The sequence below is a fragment of the Arvicanthis niloticus genome, chromosome 8 (assembly GCF_011762505.2).
Source record: "Arvicanthis niloticus isolate mArvNil1 chromosome 8, mArvNil1.pat.X, whole genome shotgun sequence".
Lineage (NCBI taxonomy): Eukaryota > Metazoa > Chordata > Mammalia > Rodentia > Muridae > Arvicanthis > Arvicanthis niloticus.
In genome coordinates this window covers 77,108,734-77,133,854 of record NC_047665.1, presented here as the reverse complement: position 1 = coordinate 77,133,854, position 25,121 = coordinate 77,108,734, and the positions used below count along the sequence as shown (strand labels likewise).

Here is a 25,121-nt window from a genome sequence, read left to right as displayed (position 1 = left end):
AAGTGATTGCACTTTGCTAAAGCAATTTTGCTTATAAATCCAGTGCAGGTGGGACCCTAGCACCTTGCCACCCTTCTTGTTGTTGTAGCTTGTTAGAATAGGGTTTCTATTGATCCACAACTGAACTGAGCTAAAAACATGGCCTCTGCTCCATTCTCTTTACAGTTTTCAGCTTCATCAGATCATCACAAGCACCATTTCTGCCAAGCCATCCAAAAGTTTGTATGCAGGTATTTTGTTTGTAGTCTACATTCCTGCTAGACAAGTCAAGAAAGTTGTGTAGACTACAGACTAATTCAACTTAGGCTGGAGTAACCAGACACTGGCTTTTAACACTCTGTAAGTGGAAACTGCCTTAGTCCCACTCACCAATGCCCTGTGTTTTCTAACTAATTGTGTGTTAGTGTCATAGGGTGATGATTTGACTTCTGTAAGTATATTCTTTTAATCCCATGACTAGCTTGCATCATGGACTTGTGAAATCGAAGGAGGGTGCTGTGGGTGTAGTCCAGCTCAGCAGAGGCATATGACTCCATTGGCTACAATCCAAATTTATATTAGCATCATCATCTTCCCAGGAATAATAGAACTGTGTGGTAATATTGAGCTTGTTTGTGATTTTTTTTCTTAGAAGTGGATCCACAGTTTTCTTTGATCTTAAGAAGGTACTTGAGGGGGAAAAGTTAAGAACTACTGACTTGGGGACCAGGTTTAATGGCATTCACTTGAATTCCCAGCACTTGAAGGCAGATGCAGAAGGATCAACATGAGTTTAAAGCCAGATTGGAGACCCTCTGTCAAAAAGCCAAAACAAAACAACAAAACCCTGCTGCTGCTTAAGGATTTAGGCCAGGAGAGGAAAAATTATGTTTCTTTTATAATGAACAGTCATAGTCTACTTAAGATAGCTCACTGGACAGTAGAGATTCCACTTAGCCATTCATCTATGCCTTTTTTTTTTTTTTTTTTTTTTTTTTTTTTTCTGAGACAGGGTCTCTCTGTAGTCCTGATTGTCCTGGAGCTTACTATATAGACCAGACTAGCCTAGAACTTACAGAAATCCACTTGGCTTTGCTCTCCAGGTACTAGGATTAAAGGCATGTACCACTATGACCAACTGCCTTTTAAGAACTATCTTATGTTTAATCTTTTTGCCTGGAAGGAAGATAGTCTCATTCCCTTTATGCAGAGAGAGAATCCAAAAGATAGCATAATTGCCCCAGGTCACACAGCTAGGAAAAAGGGAAGAACTAGAATTTCACTAAGGCTTTTCACTGTACCAGAATCTTCCTGTCCCAATGGTCAGTTTAGATATTACTATCTAATTTCATGTATTACTGATGAAGATATACAGTAAAAGACTATATAGCCTGAGCACATATTTTCCTGACTTTTCTTCTACCAATTAATTAGATAAATAATACAATTATTGTATAAATAATACAAGAAATGTCTGTGGTTGAATTGACTAACCCACAACATTGATAAGAATCTTGCATACAGAACCGGCTGCAAAGGGCAAAAGGCAAGGGAGCAATAAAAGACAAATGAGCAGTTAGACCTGATTTGGTTTAGACAGAAAGATAAGTAAGTAGAAGCATCTGCATGTACTGATTTGGAGATCATTTACAAACAATTTTCACAATAATTACAGTTAATGAGTGAAGCAATTTTTTGGTTTTATTTTTTTCTATTTTTTCTCAGTTATGTAATACTTTCTTTGAACTGTTAAATCTAATTTAAAATATCAAATATATCTCTAAAGTATCAAGAGCAATGAATGGTCTACACACTCACGTTGCCATCTTGAAGTATTATTTTAGTCATGTGACCATGATATTGTTTTTCTTTTGTAGTAAAAGCAAAGTAGAAATCTGTAGTTCACCTGGGCATGCTGTTGCAAATAACAACCAACTCTGGCTATAGTAAGTAAACTGGTATGTACTGGAAGAGCTTACAGGATTCCTAGAATGTTGGGAGCCGACTTTTAACAGAAAGCGGCTAGAAAGCAGCTATCCACATGCTAGCCACGCCTCCAAGGCTTACGTCATATCCACGCACCCTGAGCCCTGAGGGGCAGTTTGAAGCCAGGCAATGGTGGCGTAAACCTTTAATCCCAGCCTTTGAAAGGCCAAGCCAGGCAGAGCAGAGCAGGCCGCAACATAATAACTATTCAGGCATTGTTAAGTCTTTTGTCTCAAGCCAGGTAGACCAGAGCAACACTAGAAAGCTGGAGAAACAGACTTGGACAGAGAAAAAGACCCAACTCTCTCTCTCAAGGACCAAAAAACAAGTTCTTTTTTTTTTTTTTTTTTTTTTTTTTTTTTTTTGGTTCTGACTTCTTTTTTTTATTAGTAACTTTTAAAAAAAATGTTAATCAAAGGCTTTATAAGTTTGGTAATGCTCAATAACAAGACGCTCATACAATCAGAAGTGTAACCCAAAATCCAACCTAGATATACCAAGTATCTTTGACTGGTGGAGACACACGGAAATCTACTTCCATGTCTCTCTCTCTCTCTCTCTCTCTCTCTCTCTCTCTCTCTCTCTCTTTCTCTCTCTCTCCCCCCTCTCTTTCTCTCATCTCCTAGCTCCTCCTCTCCTCCTCTTCCTCTACTTCTCCCACCGTACCTCCTCCTACATATCACCCTTCCTGTTAAAATAAAACTTTTCTCTCAAAATATAATTAGAGCATAACTATACCAATTTGTATCAGTGAGGTACAACATAGACCTAATACCCAGTCCATGATTTTTGTTGACTAACCAGAACCTCTGTCATCTCTCCTAACTAAAAGTCTTAGTTCTGAACCTGGCTTCTTTTCTTGACTTTAGAATGAATGTCAGCTGAAAATCATCCTCTCAAATCTTTTCTCTCAAAGTAAATAGCCAGGATTGGCTATGAGTCTATAAGTCTTCAACCTTGTCAGAAATCCGGAATGACTGAATTAACTGAAATTATGGGAAGCACAAAACATAGCTTCTAAAACTTAGCCCATATATAGAGAGACCGCTGAACACCTGGACAGTCCCTATACTACAAAATGTTGGAGCATCCAATCTTCAGCCTTCTGACCCAGGATCATCTGACAGACCTAGTGATGCAGAATTATTAAGCGCTGATTACTTTGTCTTGGCAGATATAATCAGTCAACTATTCCACAAGTGTGTCCTTTTCTGGACAGTAATTTGTCTGTAAATGAAAAGAGGCAATTCTTGCCTAGTGGCTGTCTCACCACAAGTGGAATAACTCCAAAGATGCTCAATTTCTTCTTAGAACCCAAGACAGGAAGCTGTCAGGAACAGACAGGTCTCTAATCAAAATGAACATTTAGAAATATTTATAACGTCAATTCTGTGAATTTCTGACGTTTTGAAAACCAACTGTCCACGTAAGGCAATCCAGACTGTTGTCTGTTAACTTCTTTCAGCTATTTCTAAATAAAATATAGAAAACACCCTAACAATAAACTCAGAACCTTTAATCCCAGCATTTAGGAGGCAGAGGAAGGCAGATTTCTGAGTTCGAGGCCAGCCTGGTCTACAGAGTGAGTTCCAGGATAGCCAGGGATACACAGAGAAACCTTGTCACAAAAAAACAAAACAACAACAACAAAAAAGTTTAAAGACACTTGCAGTGTATTTGGCTTAATTCTAAGACCTCTCTGGATGCTTTAATGTTCATAAGCTCATAGTGAGCTTATGAATTTCAAGAATGCTGCTCTGCTGAGCATTGATGCCATAGATACTGCAGATAAAATTACCCATGGCCTGAGGTCAGTATTTCTATTTTGTTCAAGCTTCAAGAATGGCATATATAGCTTGATCATGCTAGCCCTTTTTGTCCTGGGAATACTTTTATTCCTGCCCATCATGTTAATGCTTGACTTTTTTTTGTTTGTTTGTTTTTTTGTTTTTTTGGTTTTTCGAGACAGGGTTTCTCTGTGTAGTCCTGGCTGTCCTGGAACTCATTCTGTAGACCAGGCTAGCCTCAAACTCAGAAATCTGCCTGCCTTTGCCTCCCAAGTGCTGGGATTAAAGGCGTGGGCCACCACCGCCCGGCTAATGCTTGTCTTCAACAACATCATGTTGATAGCCAAAGTACATGGCTTGAACCTGAAAATGGACCCCAGACAGAGTTATTAAATTAACAGGCTGGCAAGCTAAGGATTTACCGGTAAGATTCTGCACAGAGCCTTACCAACCTAAGACAGAAATGCATTGCTTTGGATAATGCATATTCCATGATGTGTAAGGAAGCCATCCTTGTCATAATGTCCTAAGACAGACTCAGTCTTGTTAATGAAACAAAAAAGGTGGAAAGGTAAAGAGCCTTTGGGGCTGCTTGGCAAGAATCTGACATGAGCCAAGGACAAGGAACTGGGCTGCTTGTCAGGAATATGACATTGGCCAAGGATAAGGAAGTAGGCTTCAAGCAGGAATCTGACATTAGGCTAGAACAAAGAAGTAATTTCAGGCAGGAATCTAAATATTCGGCTAGAACAAAGAAGTAGGCTTCAGACATGAAAATTACTTTGGACTAGGACAAGGAAGTAGGCTCAGATATTTTGGTCATCCTGATAAGCCCTTAGAAACAGTAATCATGGGAGTGTTCACGTAATTAGGTTTAATGCCTTGCTTGTTCTTTGACTGTTTGTGTTTATTGTCTTGCTTGTTCCTTGACTTTCTTCTTCTTCTTCTTCTTCTTCTTCTTCTTCTTCTTCTTCTTCTTCTTCTTCTTCTTCTTCTTCTTCTTCTTCTTCTTTGTTTGTTTTTCAAGACAGGGTTTCTCTGTATAGCCCTGGCTGTCCTGGAACTCACTCTGTAGACCAGGCTGGCCTTGAACTCAGAAATCCGCCTGCCTTTGCCTCCCAAGTGCTGGGATTAAAGGCGTGCGCCACCACCACCTGGCTATCCTTGACTATTTTCATCTATTGTATTGCTAGTTCCTCTACCTAGAACTTACTTTAATACTTGCATGTAATTAAAATGGTATAAAAGCAAAAATGAGGAGGGGGATGGGATTAGGGGGTTGTAAGGAAGGGAAATGGGGAAAGGGGATGACATCTGAAATGTAAATAAGTAAAATATCCAACAAAAAAGAGAAATAATACAAATCTTTATCATGTATGCTCTGTATACTTAACTCAAAATGATTAAGAACTGTACATAAGACCGGAACTCAAAAACACATGTAAGAAAATATAGATTAAAAACATGGAGACAGGAGAAGGAGGTATGGAATTTGGAACAACAGGAGTGTGAACCAGAAGGGGGATAATATATGAACTGTAAAAAGAGATTAAATAAAATTTTAAAAAATTAAAAAAAAAAAAAAACGATCCCAGCTCAAAGGCAATAAATAAATAAAGCAAGAAAATCATAGAAGAAAAAATTTCCTCACATTAAGAAGGACATGCCTGGGAGGTGGTGGCACACACCTTAAATACCAACATTTAGAAGGCAGAGGCAATTGGATTGCTGAGTTCAAGGCCATCCAGGTCTATAGTGTCAGTTCCAGGACACCCAGTACTACACAGACAGACCCTGTCTTGAAAAAAAACGATAAATAAATAAATAAGAGAGGCTGGCCATAGTAGTGCATGCTTTTAATCCCAGTACTTGGGGGTAGTGGGGGCAGGGAGGGAGAGGAAGTCAAATCTTTGTAAGTTTAAAGCCAGCCTGGTCTACATAAAGAGTTTGGGACCACCCAGGGATACATAGTGAGACTGTCTCAAAACAAACAAAAACAACAAACAAGAAGAATGTACCTGTAAAACTACAAAATATTTACAGAACACCAAATAAATTGAACCTGAAGGTCTGGCCCAGTGGATACCTGGCCAGAGTTGATCTGTTTAGAAGTCCTGTGTGGCTATCGATCACACTCTCTCTCTCTCTCTCTCACACACACACACACACACACACACACAGATGCACACACACATATGCATGTACACACACAGGCACACATGCACTCATACACACACACAGATTCACACACTCAGACACACATACACATATGCATGTACACACAGGCACACATGCACTCATGCACACACGCACAAGCACATGCACTGGCACACTCGCACTCACGCACGCGCACACACACACACCCATGTGTGCTCATCTAAAGCAGTCTTGGGTTGAGCTGCTTCTTTTTCATGTATAAATGAGCTTCAGTGAGCTCAAATGTAAGGGGTGTTCTACTTATTAACTTCCAACAACATGATCACTGATCAGGAACCCAAGACCATGTTGAGCCTGAGTTACCATCTGCTTCAAAAGTAACAACAGAGTCTATTTTGATAAAGTTAAAATATAGGAAAGGGTGAGTAGAAATAGAAAATTATGGCAAAATATTCTCATTCCATGTTCTTTTATTTTTCCCTCTTTTTACGAGTGTCTCAGGTGTGGCCAGGTTTTACTCTTATGTTGTCACTAAATTTCTAAAACTTTTGTCAGAAAAAGCAATCATGGAAACTTAAAAAAAAAGAATACCTGTGCTCTGAATGTTTTCATAACTCTGTGGACTAAGGAAAGAAATAGTTGATTTAGGCTTCATACTAGAGTATGGAGGGTTGTGGGCAAGGCACGGAATGGCCTAAAGGACTTAAATAGTTAGATCAAGTTTCTTCCAGTTCTAGGCTTCAAGTCCAGGGTCTTATGGGTACTAGACGAGCACTTTACTATGGAGCCATAACCCTTTGCTTTTGAGATGGGCTCACTCTGTAGCCCAGGCTGGATTCAAACTCGGGGTCCTGCCTCTCCCTCCCACTGTATCACAGGTGGACACTACCTATGCTCAACTGTTTGGATACATATTTGATGATAATTTTTCTATTTTTCATAAGTAATAAAATCTCATTTTGTTATTTTTAATAAAAAAATCTTTTATTGTTACTATTGTATCCTCATATGTGTGTGGTGTACATGTGTGTACCAGAGTATGACTGTGGAGGTCCTTTTAGGACTCACTTTTCTCCTTTTGTCAAGGGATCCAAGGATCAAACTCAGGCTGCCAGGTTTGTATACAAACAGTTTTACCAGCAGAGCCATCTTGTTGGTACCAGAAAAGATAAACGAGTGTCTTAGTTAGGGTTTTACTGCTGTGCACAGACATCATGATCAAGGCAAATCTTATAAAGGACATTTCATTGGGTCTGGCTTACAGGTGCAGAGGTTCAGTCCATTATCATCAAGGTGGGAGCATGACAGCATCTAGGCAGTGCACGAGAAGCTAGGAGTTCTGCATCTTCATCTGAAGGCTGTTAGTAGAATACTGACTCCAAGCTCTGAAGCAGGGGGCAGCTTGAGGAGAAAAGCCTAGCATTGAAGAATTTCTAGAAGGGAGAATTGTATTTTAAAAAAATTGGCTAGAGAGATGGCTCAGAGGTTGAGCACCGACTGGTCTATCCAGAGGTCCTGAGTTCAATTCCCAGCAACCACATGGTGGCTTATAACCATCTGTAATGGGATCTGGTGCCCTCTTCTGGTGTGTCTGAAGTGTCTGGTGTGTCTGAAGTGTCTGGTGTGTCTGAAGACAGCTACAGTGTACTCATATACATAAAATAAATGAATAAATCTTAAAAAAAATATAGCTGGGCAGTGGTGGCCTTTAATCCCAGCACTTGGGAGGCAGAAGCAGATGGATTTCTGAGTTTGAGCCCAGCCTGGTCTACAGAGTGAGTTCCAGGACAGCCAGGGCTACAGCCAGGGCTACAGCCAGGGCTACACAGAGAAACCCTGTCTTGAAAAAACAAAACCAAGAAAAAGAGAAAAATTTGAAGAAAAAAATCTGTCTTCAACTGGATAGACGTTTACTGGGCAATGAATGATGCATGTTTACTGGTATTGAAAGATCAGATTTAGGGCCCGCATGGAAAAAGATGAGGGGGCATCTCCCAGGGGTCCTTGGAGGAGGAGCAGGGACCACACTTAGTGCCTCATGCTACATGGCTATCAAGGGCCCATCTCATTCTGACAAGACCCAGTTGGCTGAGCTGGCAGCAGCAGGTGTGATTAGTGCAGAGAATGGTTAGATCCCAGCATGCCCCACCAAATTGTCACCCGGTAGGTCTCACAGCCACGGCTGCCTCACTTTACCTAGATCTTGCACTAGGTTGACTAAGCCCCTTGGACTACAGTAAGTGGGACAAAAGTTGGCCCCACCCACCTTGCCCTCACCCAGGACCTGATAAAGTGATGGATGGAATGTACCAGCTATCTCCAGGGTCAAATCCTCTTCTCTAGCCTCCACCTAAGGCAGCTGGTGCACTAACTTGCCTCCACTGCTTCAATATCAGGCTCTTCCCTTGCTCCAGTGGGACACTAATGAGGACCTAGCCTTGCCCCTCATCCTCTTGCTTCTCTCTGCCCCTAAAGGTTTGGGTTCCATCTTTTCCCTCTGTTCACAAACTACCTCTGGAGAGTCGTGTTGATTTTTTTTTTTTTTTTATTCTTCAATTTTCATTCTTCAATACTCACCATTGTAGCTGCTCCTAGTGCCAAACATTCGTCTTTCCCAAGACACTCCAGGGGAAGGGAGGTTGGAGTGTAGCAAACTTGTTACTGACTACCCCAGGGAAGATGGGGCCCGCCCCTTGGATGCTGCAGCAGATAGGAAGGGTACTTTGATGAGAAAGAGAAATAGGGACCATCTTTTCCCTTTGTTCTGTGATGGGGGTGGCTGTTACTTGTCCCAGTCTGGGACAGCCCCCCCCTTTTTTTTTCCTATCTGCACTTACTTGAATATGAAAAAAAAGTCTTTTCTGGAGAAAAAATTAAAAGTAGCCATTGCAGCCAGTTCAGTCCCCCTAGGTGAGTCCCACATTTACCCATAGCTGACCTATGTAGAGCAAAGATGCCCAATCTGCTATGCTACAAAATTATGAGGAAAGAATTGGTCATTGCTTTAAGCAGCTGCATATTGGAGGTGATTTTTTTTTTTATACAATGAACATGACACCATTACTCAAGAATAAATAGCCAGATTTCAGTGTTCAAACAGAAAATTTTATCATGGATTCTAGCACATACACACCATGTGGAGGTTACTATGGTTTCAATGTGTCCCCTAAGAGACACAAGTTGGAAGTTGAATCACCAGTGGGACAGCATTGGGCAGTGCAGTCTAATAGGAAGGGTTTGTGAATGGCCTAGGTCTTGCTTCGGAAAAGCCTGAGTGGCACGCTCACTCTCCTGCACACTGCTTTTGCCCTTTCAGCAAGGGCTAACAGAACAAGAAGACCCTCATTAGATGCTGGTCACCATCTCCAGAATCACGAGATTACTGTTCATTTTAAATTGCCCAGATCTAGTCTGTTATATTTTGCCACAGTGCTACATAATGGACCAGCGTGATTTTTTTTGAAGACTAAAATCAGTGTAATATATCTTTCTTTCTGTATGAATTCATTATGTTTTTAAAGAAAGAGTTAAAAAAAATATGACATGTAAATACAGTCAAGCAGTCTTTAAGAATTTGAATATTTTCAAAACCCAAGGAGCAGTAGGGAACCATTGTGTCTGGGTCCTGATCCTGGCCAACTGCATCTGTGAATGAAGTCTTGTTGGAACGCATTCTGCTCATCATGTTACCTGCTGTCTTATCTGCCCCCACCTTTGTCCTGCAACAACAATGCTGAGGAGTTGAGACATAGACCATGAGACTGCATGGTATGAAATACTTAATCATCCCTTAACAGAAAATGTTATCAGCTCCTGATCCATACATAGTTACCCATTGTGGTACACCACCACCACTACTGTAACCCACAGATGCAAGAGAAAAGTAACTTTCTCTTTCTTTAGGGGTTTATTTAGTTTTATTTTATGTTAGTATTTTTTTTTTTCTGTAAGTGTACCACGTGCATGTAGTGCTCAAAATGCCAGAAGATAGTGTCACATACTCTGGAACTGCAGTGTCAGGTATTTTTGACTGTGGGTGCTAAGAACTGAATCCGGGTTCTCTACTGGATAATAATTTTCCTTACAACATGTTCTTAAATTTTTAGTTTTAGTTGATTACTCAGATCCCTACTTATTCCTTCTGTCTTGACCTCTCCCCTTTCAGTCTTCATATCATACATATACTATTAACTTTTTAACCCTTTTCCCTCCAATCCTCTCCCCACCTCCCACAGCCTCCGATCTTGCTCCCTGATCTAAACATACACTTACTCCTGCATAAGTACACCTACATCAGAATTAAAAGCTAGGAACTTCATAGGAAAGAGAATACACCGGATTTATCATTGAGCCTGGATTATTCCATTTAATATCATAGTTGATCACTCCACATTTAACTATGTTTCATATTTTCATTTTTTCTTATAGCCAAATAAAGTTCCATTTTATATATGAGCCATGTTTTCATTACCCATTCATCTGTTGGTGGATATCTAGGCTGATTCCATTTCCTGGCTATTGTGTCCAGAGCAGCAATGAACAAGACTGAATAGGAACCTCTGTGGTAAGACATACACAGAGTAATTTGGGCGCATGCCCAGAAATGGTAGAGCTGGGCCATATGGCAGTTCTATTTTTATCTTTTTGAAAAACCTCCACTCTGATGTCCTCTTGGATCTCAGAGATGGCTGCTCCTGAGAAGTGAATACTGGTCCCTCTTCCTCCACGTCTTCTCAGGCATATGTTGTCATTTGTTTTCTCGACAATAACCATTCTGAGCGAGTGAGGTGGACTCTCAAAGTCATTTTAATTTACATTTCTCTGATGGCTAATGACATTGAATACATTTTTTTCTCCAGTCAGAGGTAATGTTCTCTCAAGTTAGATTTTTAAGTAGACTTTATACTATATCTTTAAAACTTCATTAGGATAAACTACTTTATACATAATAATAGGTTTCCTTGTGGCATTTTCATATGCCACATGCTTTGTATTTGCCTTCCCAGGTGACCCTCACTTGCTTCACTGTCACTCTTACTGATCTTCCTCTTCCCAATTAGTCCTCCTCACTTTCATGCTCTTTGTTTTTGATGCTCCAGTGAGCTCCATTAGGCTTTTTTACAGAAGTATGTGACAGGGTATTTATGGACTATTGTCACGGTTTGAATATGCTTGATCCAAGGAGTGGCATTATGATGGTTTGTATAAGTTTGGCCCAGGGAGTGGCGCTATAAGGAGGTGTGCCCATGTTGGAGTAGGTGTGTCATTGTGGGAGTGGGCTTAAGGCCCTCACCCTAGCTGCCTGAAAGTCAGTCTTCCACTAGCAGCCTTTCGATGAAGATGTAGAACTCTTAGCTCCTCTTGCACCATGCCTGCCTAGATGCTGCCCTGCTCCCACCTTGATGATACTGGGCTGAACCTCTGAACCTGTAAGCCACCCCAATTAAATGTTGTCCTATAGAAGACTTGCCATGGTCATAGTGTCTGTTCATAGCAGTAAAACCCTAACTACGACAGCTACTTAAACACTGAAGGAAGTGTCTCAGGCTCGGGAAAATGGCTCAGCAGGTAAAGATGTTTACCTCACCACTTGCCAAACCTAAGTTTTGATTGTTTGTTTGGTTTTTCAAAGATGTATTTATTTTTATTTATATGAGTACACTGTAGCTGTCTTCAGACACACACCAGAAGTGTATATCAGACCCCATTACAGGTGGTTGTGAGCCACCATGTGGTTGCTGGGAATTGAACTCAGGACCTTTGGAAGAGCGGTCAGTGCTCTTAACTGCTGAGCCATCTCCAGCCCCTCAAACCTAAGTTTTATCTCTGGAATATACACATACACACATTCTACACACACATACCCAGATACATACAAACATACCACATATACATCACACACATACATACCATACACACATACGACCACACATACAAAACTACAGACATACTACACATACACACACCATGCACATACCACATACACACCACAAACACACACACCACAAACATATATGACACACATATACACTCTATACACACATATACACACACCATATCACATATACACTATATGCACACAACACACATGCAAAACCACATATACACACTATACACACATGCATACTACACACATATACAGTCACCACAGATACCATACACACACCATATACCACATACACATTGTACACACACACCCCATATCCCATACACACCACATGCACATACATATACTATACAGCACACACACCACACACACACACACACACTATTGGTAATAGTAATTAATAATATTAATAGTATTAATAGTGTAGTATTAGTAGTGTGTGCTGTGTAGTATATGTGTGTGGTATGTGGTGTGTATGGGATATGGTGTGTGTGTGTGTGTGTGTGTGTGTGTGTGTGTGGTGAGTGTATATGTGTGTGGTATGTATAGTAACAGTAAATTGTGGTGGATTTTTTTTTTTTTTTTTTTTTTTTTTTTTTTTGGTTTTGTATGAAAGAAATGAGGACAGAGAGATGTCTCGGTGGTTAAGACTACTACACAGCAGTTAAGGTGTCGGCACCACTCCACCTTTTCCAGGATTCTTTCTTTCTCTGATGTCAATTACTGGTGAGTGAAGATACTACCCAACTCACCCAAGCACATCCCCAGCTCTTTCTTCAGAAAAAAAATCACCCCAAGTTGTGATTCTTCTCTCTGTGAGCTGTGAGCTCCCGAAACCTTAGGGACAAGGGGATTCTAACTGCCTTGTAAAATTCTGTTTTGCTGTCTAAGCTTAAAGACTGGCTGCAGCCTCCTCATCCCTTCTAACACATGTATCCTCTTTGTCCAGAGTATCCCTGGAGCCTCTCTGCCCACTGTACCTGGCTATTGTTGGCCCTGTTCTTCCCACCCAAGTTTCCCTTGGCTATTGATCTGTTGGATGTAAAATTGGCCTGGCTAGTCTAGCTGTCACAACTATCATAAACTTTTGTGTGTGTGTGATTATATGTTAGTTTTGACCAAATATCTAAAGACGTTACTTGGGGTATAATGTGGCACCCTAATGTCTGCTTTCTTGAAAAAGCAGATTTTGTTCTAAGAATCATTGCTGTATTTCGGGTGTATTATCAGTTACAGTTAACAGAGCCCTTTGGAGAGTCTTTTCGTTAAATCTATGAAGACACAATCACAGCTCATTTTGGTTTCTTGTCTGGAGACAATATTTCCAGAAACTGTTTCAGGTTCTATATTCCCATCGCTGATTCCATTCTGCATTATGGTTTGTGCCTGAAGTGGTAATGTCATGTTAGAATTTAAAGAAACACTAAATTTTCCATATAAAGATAAATACAGGGCGGAAGTTGGCTCGGCTGGTCGCTGGAAGGCTGCGACCAACGACTGGCTGTTGAAGGGGCTTGGAGCACTTTCTCTAAGGAACTGTGGCTGTGATCCAGGTGGCCCCGCCAGGCTCCCGGCTGGGCTGCGTTCTGCCCGCCTCGGGCAGCCAAGGCAACCAGAGCACCTGTGATGGGGACTCCAGCCTCTGTGGTGAGCGCGAGCCACCCCTGTGGCAGGTTTCAACACCTCCGCAAGCAGGCCTCTGCCAACATCTTCCAGGATGCTGAGCTGGTGCAGATCCAGGGCCTGTTCCAGCGCAGTGGGGACCAGCTGGCTGAAGAGCGGGCCCATATCATCTGGGAATGTGCGGGGGATCACCCTGTAGCTGAGGCGCTGAGGAGATTGCGCAGGAAAAGGCCACTGAGACAGAACCACTGCAGCCGGCTCAGAGTGCCTGAGCCTGGTTCTACAGTGGCCGACCCACAGGTCAGCACCACTGACACGGCCTCCAGTGAGCAGTTCGGGAACTCCCAGAGGACAAGTGCCAGAGCCCACCGGAACTGGAATAAGCCAGGCCCCACAGGTTACCTCCACCAGATCAGACACTGACCTATGAAGGGTGGGGACGTCCTCCCCAAATATTGCAGGGACTTTCACCAAAGGGCTTATGGAGTTGTAGAAAGGACATCTGAGCAGGCCCTGTCTGGGTGAAGAAAAGTGGTAATATGAATGCCCTCAGTTCAGCTTAGAACCAGCATCTGCTGGGCTCTGCACTTGCAGGACCTGTTCTTATCAAGTGAGGCAATACCGAGGTTGCTCATGCATCAGCCTTTCTGGCCTAACAGTGTAACCCAGCTGCATGGTGTTCCCCTGGAATAAAAGTAATATGCCCTCAAATGCAGCATCTCACCATTTCTGCCACTGACAGTTACTGTCACCACCCAGCAGCCACTGTCACTCAGTCTTGTGCCACAGGCCAGTGCAAAGGGGAAACTTGTTTAAGTGGAAAATAAAAACATTTGCATCAAAAAAAGATAAATACATATCCATGTAGCTAGAAATGCCTCTTTGCCGAATAGGATTGAATCCATTCAAAGAAATGAACAAGAAACGCTGCAACGGGAGTTGGTTTGCTTTTCACTGACTGGGTGCTGGGAGTTAGGGTTGGAAGCAGGGTTCTCTCCTCACTGAAGCATCTCTTCGGCACTAATTTGTACTACCTTGTAAATATAACAATCCACTTTATCTGAGGTTTTCCTTTCCAAAAATTTAATCTCTTGGAGTCAACTGCAATTCGAAAATACTCCAGAAATAGGCAATTACATGTATTCCATTCTGATGGGCATGCTGGCGTCTCCGACTGCTTTCTTTTCAGGGTGCACTGCAACCCTTCTCTGTTGGCTACACATCTATCCTTAGTTGTCTAAGAACTGGTCACGAGATCTACAGTCAGGAATCTGGAAGAGATGGATGCAAGTGTTCAGCTAGTTTCCCCTCTTAAGAATCCAGGGGCTGCGGGCCAGGCAATGTACTAGGTACGTTTCAGTCAACCATCTGGATAATCTCTCACAGGTAAGTATCTTGGTGACTATAGCCTGTCAACATTTAACTATCCAAGTCAACCTGTTAACCAAATATGCCACTTTAAAACCACAGTCCTCCACCCTTTATCCCCACAGGCCCAAGGCCCATCTCATAATACAAAATACATTCAGTACAACTTCAAGTCACATTTGCCAGTGAGGCTTCAAAAGAGTCCTTTCTTCCCTGATCTGTATGTATTTGTTAACTCATTGTTGGTACTAACCTACTCTATTTTTGAAATTTTATGGGGTTTTTTTGAGGAGGCAAACATGCCTTGCTTGGCACATGAGAGGAGATCAGATGATAATTTGAAGAAGTTGGTTATTTTCTTCCACATTGTGGATTTCCAGGATCGAACTCAGGTCATCAGGCTTGGCAGCGAGCCTCTTAACCTGCTGAGCCACTGTGCTGGCACTATAGTATTGTTATGCTAAACATAGGTTATTCCAAGTGGTTCAAAATATATTGACATGATTTATTGTGTTGATGTTTAAGGTGTCCTGAATCTGACTTGTCAAAGTCTTATCAAGCCATATCCTGTATGTCTTTGTGACATGACATAGGAGTTATTGTTTTTGTTTTAATGAGTAAGTTCTGCTGTTACTGGGGGAGAACAAAAAATGAAAACAATTAAGAAATTTAGTTTTCTACTGGCATGGTGGCACACACATTTAATCACAGCACTTGGAAGGCAGAGGCAAGTGAATCTCTTTGAGTTCAAGGCTAACCTAGTCAACATAGTGAGTTCCAGGATAGCCAGGGCTAAATAGAAAGACCTTGTCTCAAAACAAACAAACAAAGAGAAAATGTTAGTGTCCTTATTGATTTTGACACTAAAGATTGAATCCATGGCTTCATGCATGCTAAATATACACTCTAACATTGCACTATACTCCTAACCCAGAGGTTTCATCTGCTGGCTTCTTGAAGGTCTCTTTCTGTTGCTTGATTGCATTGTGTAGTCACTTTTGTAATAAAACTTTTAAAAACTTTGTGTATAATATATATATATTACTATTTTATAGGAGTGTTTTGGCTTCATGCATGTCTGTGTACTACATGCATTCCTTATACTCTTGGAGGTTTGAATAGTGTAGTGGGAAATATTTTTTAAAAAGGTACAAATTTGTCAGGTTTCCTGCGCTACTGCCACCGTCTCTTTGCCCCTGCATGGTTCCGCTGCCTCTGTCTCTAGCTCCTGTAGTGACTGGTCACTGTGTTTCCAGCTCCGGTTTGCTTGCCTCCTTCACATCCATAACCCTCCTGAGCTCAGAGGTCTCGCCTTCCAGTAACCCAGTAACAAAAAACTCTAGAAGATTATAGTTAACCAGTCAGCTTTATATAACAAAAAAATCTCAATTCACAAGATGCCCACACAATAATTTCAGAGGCAAATGACAATAATATAAGCTGATTAGACAAGTTATCCCAATTATTCTATCCCAATATTAAAAACATATCTACCTGTGGCTATTTAAAGCCACGCTGGTTCTGAATCTTCCTGCTCATCGCCTTCCATGTTGCTCTCCTTCATCTCTCCTGATATGCTTTGTCTCTGCAACCCTTAGCTCCGCCTCCATTTTCCCTGTCCAATCACAGGCCTCCTGCTGCACTAATATATTAATGTAATCAGACAGGGAAAATCCTGCCACAGAAGAGGGCACAGGATTTCCCAGACTGGAGTTGCAGATGGTTGTGAGCCATAACTTGAGTCCTGGGAATTGAACCTAGGTCCTCTGATAGAGCAACAACTGCTCTTAACTGCTGTGCCATTTCTCCATTCTATTATAAAGCTTCTTATTTTTATTTTACTTTGTTTTATTTTGTTTTTTTGAGATAGTGTCTCTGTATAGTCCTGGCTGTCCTGGAACTTCTGCAGACCAGTCTGACTTCAAATTCGGAGATCTGCCTGCCTCTGACTCCTGGCTTATTTTTTATGGCATGTGAAAACTTCCTGTGCCTTCATAATGTGTTCTAAATTTGCAATGCTACTCCAGGATAAAGAAGAATAATTGGATTATAAGATATGGACTCCTATATGGCAGAAAGCCTCAGTTCTACATTGCATGAACCTCTGTACAGGCTGCCTGGGAGTCTTCAGAATATGTCAACTTGTTGTCTTCTCTGCAAGTCACCCTTACAGGAAAGTAGATGACTTTCTATAGAGTATGTGATGAGAGACAGAAACTGAGACACAGACACACCCAAGACAGAAGCTGGGGTCTTTTTACCTCAAAAGTTAAATCTTATTTTACAACCATTATGATGACTTTAACAAAAAGCAGTGACAGTAATTTCCCTCTGCGCCGACAGTGGATATATAAAACAGGACAACCACTGTGGAAAACAGTTTGGGAGGACCCCAAAAGAAGAAAGCTATCGTTGTTATATTAGATTATAATTCATATCTAAGGTTTAACTGAAGAATTAAAAACAAGATCTTGATGTGATACCAGTATTCCCAGGTTTCTGGCAGAGATCACCACAGTAGCCAAAAGGCAGAAATTACTCAAATTGCCAGACAACTGAATAAACAAAATAGTGTGTGTGTGTGTGTGTGTGTGTGTGTGTGTGTTGACTTAGTTAGGATTTCTATTGCTGTGATAAGACATCATGAACAAAAACAACCTGAGAAGGAAAGGGTTTATTTCAACTAACTCTTTTACATCACAGTCCATAATTGAAGGACATTGAGGCAGGAACTTGAGGTACAAAGCTGAGGCAGGAACTGATACAGTGACCATGAAAGAGCACTGCTTACTGGCTTGCTCACTCTGTTTACTTACATAGGTTCCAAATCACCTGCCCAGGAATAGACCCTCCAGCATCAATCTCTAAATTAAGAAAATGTTCCACAGGCTTGCATGTAGGCCAAAAATATAGAGGCCTTTTCTCAGTTTATATTCCCTCTTCCCAAAAGGCTCTGATGTGTGTCAAGTTGACAAAACACTAACCAGCACCCATGTAAAAGAATGTTGTTCATTCATCTTTAAAGATTTGGGAGGAAATTCTGACATTTTCTCCAAGTGGATGAACTATAAAAACATTGGCTAAGTCAGTGGTTCCAACCAGTAGATCACAGTCATTGGAAAACACATATTTTCAGTGGTATTAGAAGCAGAGACACTGGTTAGTTGCAAACTTACAGTTACAAAATAACAATGAAAATAATCTTATGATTGGGGTCACCACAACATGAGTCACTATTTTAAAGGTCTACAGCATTAGAAAAATTGAGAACCACTGTGCTAAGTAAAGTACTGATAGCATATTCATATAAGTCATCCAGAGTTGTCAAATTCCCTAGATAAGACTCAGGATGTAAACAACTCAGCAGTCTCTCAATTCACTGAAACCAACTATATGCACATAGCTCCTCCCATCCTAAGGTTATAGACGCAGTAGGACTGCTCAGGAGATAAACTAACTAATATGCATAGAGGAGAGCACACCAAGCTAACTGGAAAAAGGCTCAGACTAAGAGGCCCAGAAGAGACACTTTCTGACATTTTGAGCTGCTTGTGAAGAGTCCTTCTTATTCCATTTTGTCTCCATGCAGAAACTAGGCCATAAACCATGTGCTATCCATCCTAAGTGTAAGGCACTTTGCTTCCACAGCTGATCTGCCTGTCTGAGTTACTCCGAGGCAAGAAGCTGCAGACTGTGGTTTAGCACCAGATAGTAAAACAGTGGGAGGCTAGGTAAAAGAACCTTTTTTATCTCTATAGGAGTTGCACAACTCTAAGTTGAAGTCTCAAAAGTAAAGGGGAGGGAGGCCTGTCTCTGCTCTCAGCACTTGTACAACTTTCAGAATGTGTGATCATATGATAAAAAAGTTCACTATGAGTTTGCACATAAATTCAGGTCATAAATTGAATAAGAAGTTTATACCAGAGAATGTCTACATGCATATCCACTAGGAGTAATTATCTGGCTAAGCATTCATCATTTGTTACTAGTTTATAGGTTCATGGAAAGTTAAAAACCATAACTAAGCTATCTTTGAAGTTTTTATGGATAAACCCAGTCAATATTTTATCTCCTGTCTTCGCACCTGTAGTGTACATGTTAGCTCCTTTATAACCTTCAGTTAATAGTTTTTTATAACCCCTTGTAATGTGCTCTAGGTTTTAGAAGTCTGTTGTTATTTCAGAAGCAACTAAGCAGTTCTGTTATAAAAGGGGCTTGAATGTTTATGTCTGAGTCACCATTCTAGCATGCAAGGTGTTTCTGCAGAATAAACACTCTTTGTTTTTGCATACTATCTGAGTCTGGAGTCTTCCTTCAGCGATTTTTGGATCCTTACACCTGCAGGTTTCTGAGTTGGTCAACAGAGTGAGTTCCAGGACAGCCAGGGCTATACAGAGAAACCATGTCTTAAACAACAACAACAAAAACCCTCAATGGTTCACCAACTTTTGTTGATTCCCTATCTGAGATAACTAGACATTTGTTCATGTCTTCCTCTGAAATGGTTACACAACAGATTTAGTATTAAAAAAGTAAAAAGTAAACCAGACAACAAAGGGATGAAAGAGAAGTGAGCATAACATATCTATGTTGGATGGGTAAGGTGAGGAAAATAAGAAGGTAACCAGACAACTGTGAGTGAGTGAAACTTGGAAGGCAATGAAGAAATAGTGATTAGGAGGAGCTAGATCCTTCCTCCACTCTAATTATAATGTTGAGGACTTGAACTTCTGTCTTGCTTATAAGAGAAAAATGTTAATAAAAACTTGTGTCTCAAGAGTTCCCACTGTGTTGATGCTAGTAACAATACTGTCAACGGCCTATGTTTTCTGAAGACAGAGCCATGGTATTAAACAGTATCCTTGGTGCTGTGCCCACATACCTGACAAGAAGCAACTTAAGGGAGGAAGGGTTTGATCTGGCCTACAGTTTCTGCAGGACAATTCATCAAGGCAGGGAAGTCATGAAAGCAAGAGTGTGAGGCAGTTACATGGTCACACTGTATCTGTGGTCACAAAGCCCAAAGCTCAGCTTGTGTTTTCCTTTTTACTTAGTCCAAGACCCTGGTCATGGTTAGCTTTAACTGCCAACTTAACACAACATAGATCACCTGGGAATAATCTCAGCGAGGGAGTGTCTATATCACACTCCCTGTGAGTATGTCCATGGAGGATTCTCTTAAGTTAATTGGTGTGGGAAGACACAGCTCACTATGGGAAGCCCCATTCCTTAGGCAGTGGTCCCCAAAATGTATGAAAGTAGAGAAATTGACCTGAGAGAGGATACAAGTGTTTATTTCTCTCTGTTCTTAGCTGTGGATGAGTTATGACAAGCAGGATCAAGCTCCTGCCACTTTGAACAAGAACAGATTATGTCCTGAAGTTATAAGACAAAAAAAAAAAAACCTCTTCCTCCCAATTTTCTATTTGTCAAGAAAGTTTGTCCCAGCAACAAAAATAAAAGAAGGAAATTAACCCTTCTTCCTCCATCTTGCAGACTTTGGGATAGGGTTGGGATGTTGGCAAAGGCAGTTTTACTCTCAGTAGGTTGACATGTCGGTGTAACTTTTTTTAGACCCATGTTGAATTGATATGCTAGATATATGGCAAAGCCAAGTCACAATAGAACTGAACAACATCATCAGAGAATAAACGACTTTGTCAGGTGTGCATAGTGTATGTGCATGGCCCAGGTGGGCACCCATTGACAGAGTATATATGCCCAGGCATGCACCCACTGACAGAGCATGTGCTTGGCATGCATGACCCTCTGGATTTAACCCTCAGTATCCCCCTCACTCAAAATAAAATATGTGCACAATTGGGATTTAAACAGAATCTGAAATTTCATGTCCCTTCAGGGATATGAATTAGGAAAAGTAAAGGGAACAAAGAAAGTTCTGAGCCTTGTGTCCATATCAGCACAGCTACCCCACCTTCACCTCACCACTGTGTCAGAGTTGTGTTTACTGCCAGCTCTCATGCAGACACAAAGATTTGCTTCTTTTCTACATAAACTCAACGGTGGCAAAACTAGGAGTTGGTTTTAGGAGACCCACATTCTAATAAGCATCAGAATGACAGAGCTAAACACTGTTATTGTTGAGACAGGGCCTCATGTGTCTCAGGCTGGCCTAGGAACTCACTATGTAGCTGGGAGTGATGACACTTTGATCTCCCAGCATTCACCTCCTGAGTGCTGTGATTATTGGTATGTGCTGCCATGCCTAGTTTATTCAATCCTAGAAACAGACTCCAGAGCTTCCTGCTTGCTAGGTAAGCTCCCTGAGATAGAGCTACATCTTCAACCCTGAATACTTCTTTTTTTTTTTTTTTTTTAACTTAACTTTAAATTAGCCTAAGGTACTCAGGTTTAGTGAATGATACATGAACAACAAATAAGAGATTTTGATTTGATTGGGCAGAATAAGACATTATACTGTAATGACAAATAGTCTGAAGATCTCTGTGACTTACTTGTAGATATGTATATCTACTCAAAATCAATAGGAGTTTTGTTCTACATCCCATAAGAGATGCATTTTATTTGGACTTTACTGTCTTGTTATATCACCAGCTCAGCAGATGTTTCCAAGGGCACCACAGCAGAGGCACAGGATGGTGAGTCACAAACTAAATCCTACTCACAGCCATGACCCAGTTGGGTCACTCAGACTGTTAGTCAAGAATTACAAAAGAAAAGTATACAAACATGGCCATCCTCATAATTTCTACTATAGCATCTATTTGGAAAAGAATCATTGGTATACACATGCCATTTTGTGAGTGCTGTAATCAGTTTAGAAACATAGTAGATTATTAATTAAAAGCATGGTGGGGGGATGGCAAGATGGCTGGGTGGTTAAAAGCACTAGCCACTTTTCCAGGTATCTGAAATTCAGTTCTTAGCACCCACATGGAGGCTCATAACCACCTAACTCCAGAGGATCTGATGCCTTCTCTGGCTTCTCCAGAAACTGCATGAATACAACACATAGACATAACATTCAGGCAAAATACCTATACACATAAATAAAATAATTTTTAAGTTAAAAAATAAAAAGCATGTGGGAATAGAGATGAAATGCCAAGTTATGCAGAATTAAACTTTAATATAAGTTTATCTCTAATAATATATTTAATAATATAATATACTTATATAAACATATATAATATAAGTTTAGTTTAAAGTAGTAACTGCTAGCATTTCTTCTAGGCTCCACCCCACAGTTACCTAGCAACAGCCAGGTATGCCTGACTCACTATAAAAAGGAGCTGCTTGCCCCCTCCTCATTCTCACTCTCTTCCCTTTCTCTTTTCTCTCTTACTCTTCTTGCTTCCTTCCTCTCTTCCCTTTCTGTCCCTTCTCTCCCCATTCTTCTCTCCTTCTCTCTCTGGACGTGTTCATGGCCAACCTCCTCTACTCCTCTACTTTCTCTCTCTCTCTCTCTCTCTCTCTCTCTCTCTCTCTCTCTCTCTCTCTCTCTGTTTCTCTCTGTCTCTTTTTATCTCTCTCTGCTTCTCTCTCTCTCTCTCTCTCCCTCTCTCTTCCTCTCTCTCTCTTTGCCTTTCTCTGTCTCTACTACCTCCTCACCTCCCTTCCCCATGCCCTAAATAAACTCTATTCTATCCTATACAGTGGCTGGTACCTCAGGGGGAAGGGATGCCTCAACATGGGCCTGCAGAGGTATCCCATTCCCCCACACCATACTGCGCCTCTACCAAACATATCCCTGGCTTCTTTTTCTTTTTCTTTTTCTTTCTTTTCTTTTCTTTTTTTTTTTTTTTTGTAAAACACAATAGTAACTCAATTATATGAGTTTAAGAACTATTAGGAAGCTCAATAATGCATGCATATCTAAGGTTTTATTCAAAACCCGAGGAGCAGTCTGGGAGATTGAATTTCATCAAACACAACAGAGGGTTGTCAAGCAAGTGGTCTTCGAAGTTTGGTAAACATATATTAATGATTTCTGGTTTTTTACATTCATGCTTCAAAGTTTTAGCAAATGTGTTTGTAGGTATACACTCAAGTGTGCATACGTGCAGTGTTCTGTTTTGATGAGCTGGGAGCCAAGAAGCAAACGGCTGATCCATATTCACAATGAGCATTATGAGATGAAATGCCTTGGTAGAAATGGATCCAAAACCTGTGTGGAACAGAACACTGGGAAATGGATGGATAAAGGAGTGCAAGAAGCTGTGTGAGACTCAAGGACCACAAGAGGATGCACAGGAAGTCATCAATGAAGACACTAAACCTTCCTGGTAAGCCAATTGATATGCATCACCATATGGTCTGCTGGAAAGAGAAGGTAAAGAGTATTCCATGGTACAGAAAGGAAGTTGGTAGTTATATCTAGGACCTCTTAACTGAGCTAAGACAGGGTTAAGAAGGGCTAACTTAATTAAACTCTTTATCATCCTTGACAAATAGAATTTACCAACAAAATGATCTTAAATACAGTTAGCTATAAAATACATATTAGACACATACATTTATTAAGCATAAAACTTATTTATTTAACAGGCATGAATGTTTTCTAGCATGTATGTATGTTGAATAAATGCATGCCTTGTCTGAGGCAGGCAAGAGAACTGGTCCCCTGAAACTGGGTTCCAGACACTTGTGAGTCTTCATGTAGGGGATTATAACTGAATGCTGGATCCTCTGCAAAAGCAGTAGATGCTCTCAACCTTTGAGCCTCTCTCCTGCCACACTTGTAACATCTTAATAATGATAACAAATTGAAAACCCCCTAGAGGTATGCTATCTGGAAAGTGCCTGAACACACTCAGCTTCATCCATATGGTGAGTGGAGGAGTGATTGCCGGCAGTGGAATTGGCATATATAGAAATGGCAGGGTTGTGTTAACAGGCTTACAAAAACTCCTAGAATGAACTAAAAAAAAATACACCAAAGAAAACATCATCTAACCTGGAGTCTAGGGACCATTCCCAGCCTTATGCCACAGACTCCTTGCTACTCAAGTACAAGACAGTTGAGTCTAAACTGAAATAAAATTCTGGGAAAGGATTCACATCTCCCCTTTGGACCAAGCTATATCATGTAGTGGTAAGAGGCTGAATTTCATAAAACCCTATTCATATTTTTTCATTGGAGGGATGGAAAATAGATTCCTGAGCTGGCAGGAAAAGATCTGGAGCATTTCATGTGAGGCCCTTTCCTCAACTATAAAGCCAACATCAGTTCAAGGCCACAGTGATAGGAACAAGCCTGAAATAAGCTTCCAGTGGCTCTGGGCACTGCAGACCCAGCAGCTGCTGACCAAGCAAATGGAGAAGAGGAGAGAGAGCACAGTGCCCAGGCATTCTGACACTGCTCGGCTGTCTCTAATGCTATCTGATCAGTCAGAGGAGAGGAGACAGACCCAGGTCTGTGACCCACGCCCCCATCCAACCTACCACCCACCACCAATCCACAGGACAGAGTGGGTTTTCCATGTACAGGACTGATCTCTAGTCAAAGGTTCCAGAAACTTAGAAATAGAATTAATGTAACTGAGTTTCCTGTTCTACCTGTCCACAAAGCCTCCGAGGTTCAGTTCTGACTGCTTCATTCTCACCAAATATAAATGATGCTGCTCTAAGTCACAGCTCGTGTACTATGGGGAAGGTGAGCATTACACTCATGCAGACAGCCAGCAGCAAAAGAGCCCACATATCCAGAACGGCTACTGCTTGAAATGAATAACCAAAAAAAGGTAGCTTGTTGCCTGTGAAATAATCCTGTTCCCTCTCTATCTTGTCCCCAGAAGAAGTCAGAGGACGAAAATAACACAAAACAAACAAAACATAGAAAAGTCAGAAAAAGATTTCAGGCAATTCTACACTTAAGAAAAAGGTTTTTTTTGTTTTTGTTTTTTTTTTTTTTTTTAAAGAATAAAGCCAACATAGTCAAGTGGAGAAGCTTATATGTACTGGCAATCAAGGGTTCACAATGCCTGCAACAGTTGAAGGATGCACTTCAGCATCCCCTTTTAAGAAGAAATTTGTAATATTTTATAAGTCTGTGGAGAGAGACTGTGCTGAAGAATGCTGAAGAAAGCTCTGGTAATTGCTCATCCCTCTACACACACCACTTCCTTGTCCCAACTGAATTCCTAGGGCGTCCCAAGCCCTCTTCCACTGGGAGTCAGTCTCTTTAGAAACTTCAAAGCCCACCTCTAGTGACACACCTCCTCCAACAAGGCCACATCTCCTAATCTATAACATCAACAGAGGACATGTGAGCCTATGGGAGCCATTCTTATTCAAACCACATATACTCAATAGTCTCAGAAATGAGCTTAGGTGTTTGGGCAGTGTTCTTT

General features: G+C 41.1%; 1 pseudogene; it reads left to right on the top strand.

The window, feature by feature from the left end:
- The first annotated feature begins 13,381 nt into the window (after positions 1-13,381).
- On the top strand, positions 13,382-14,260 carry LOC117714272 (arginine vasopressin-induced protein 1 pseudogene; annotated as a pseudogene).
- The last annotated feature ends 10,861 nt before the right edge of the window (positions 14,261-25,121 follow it).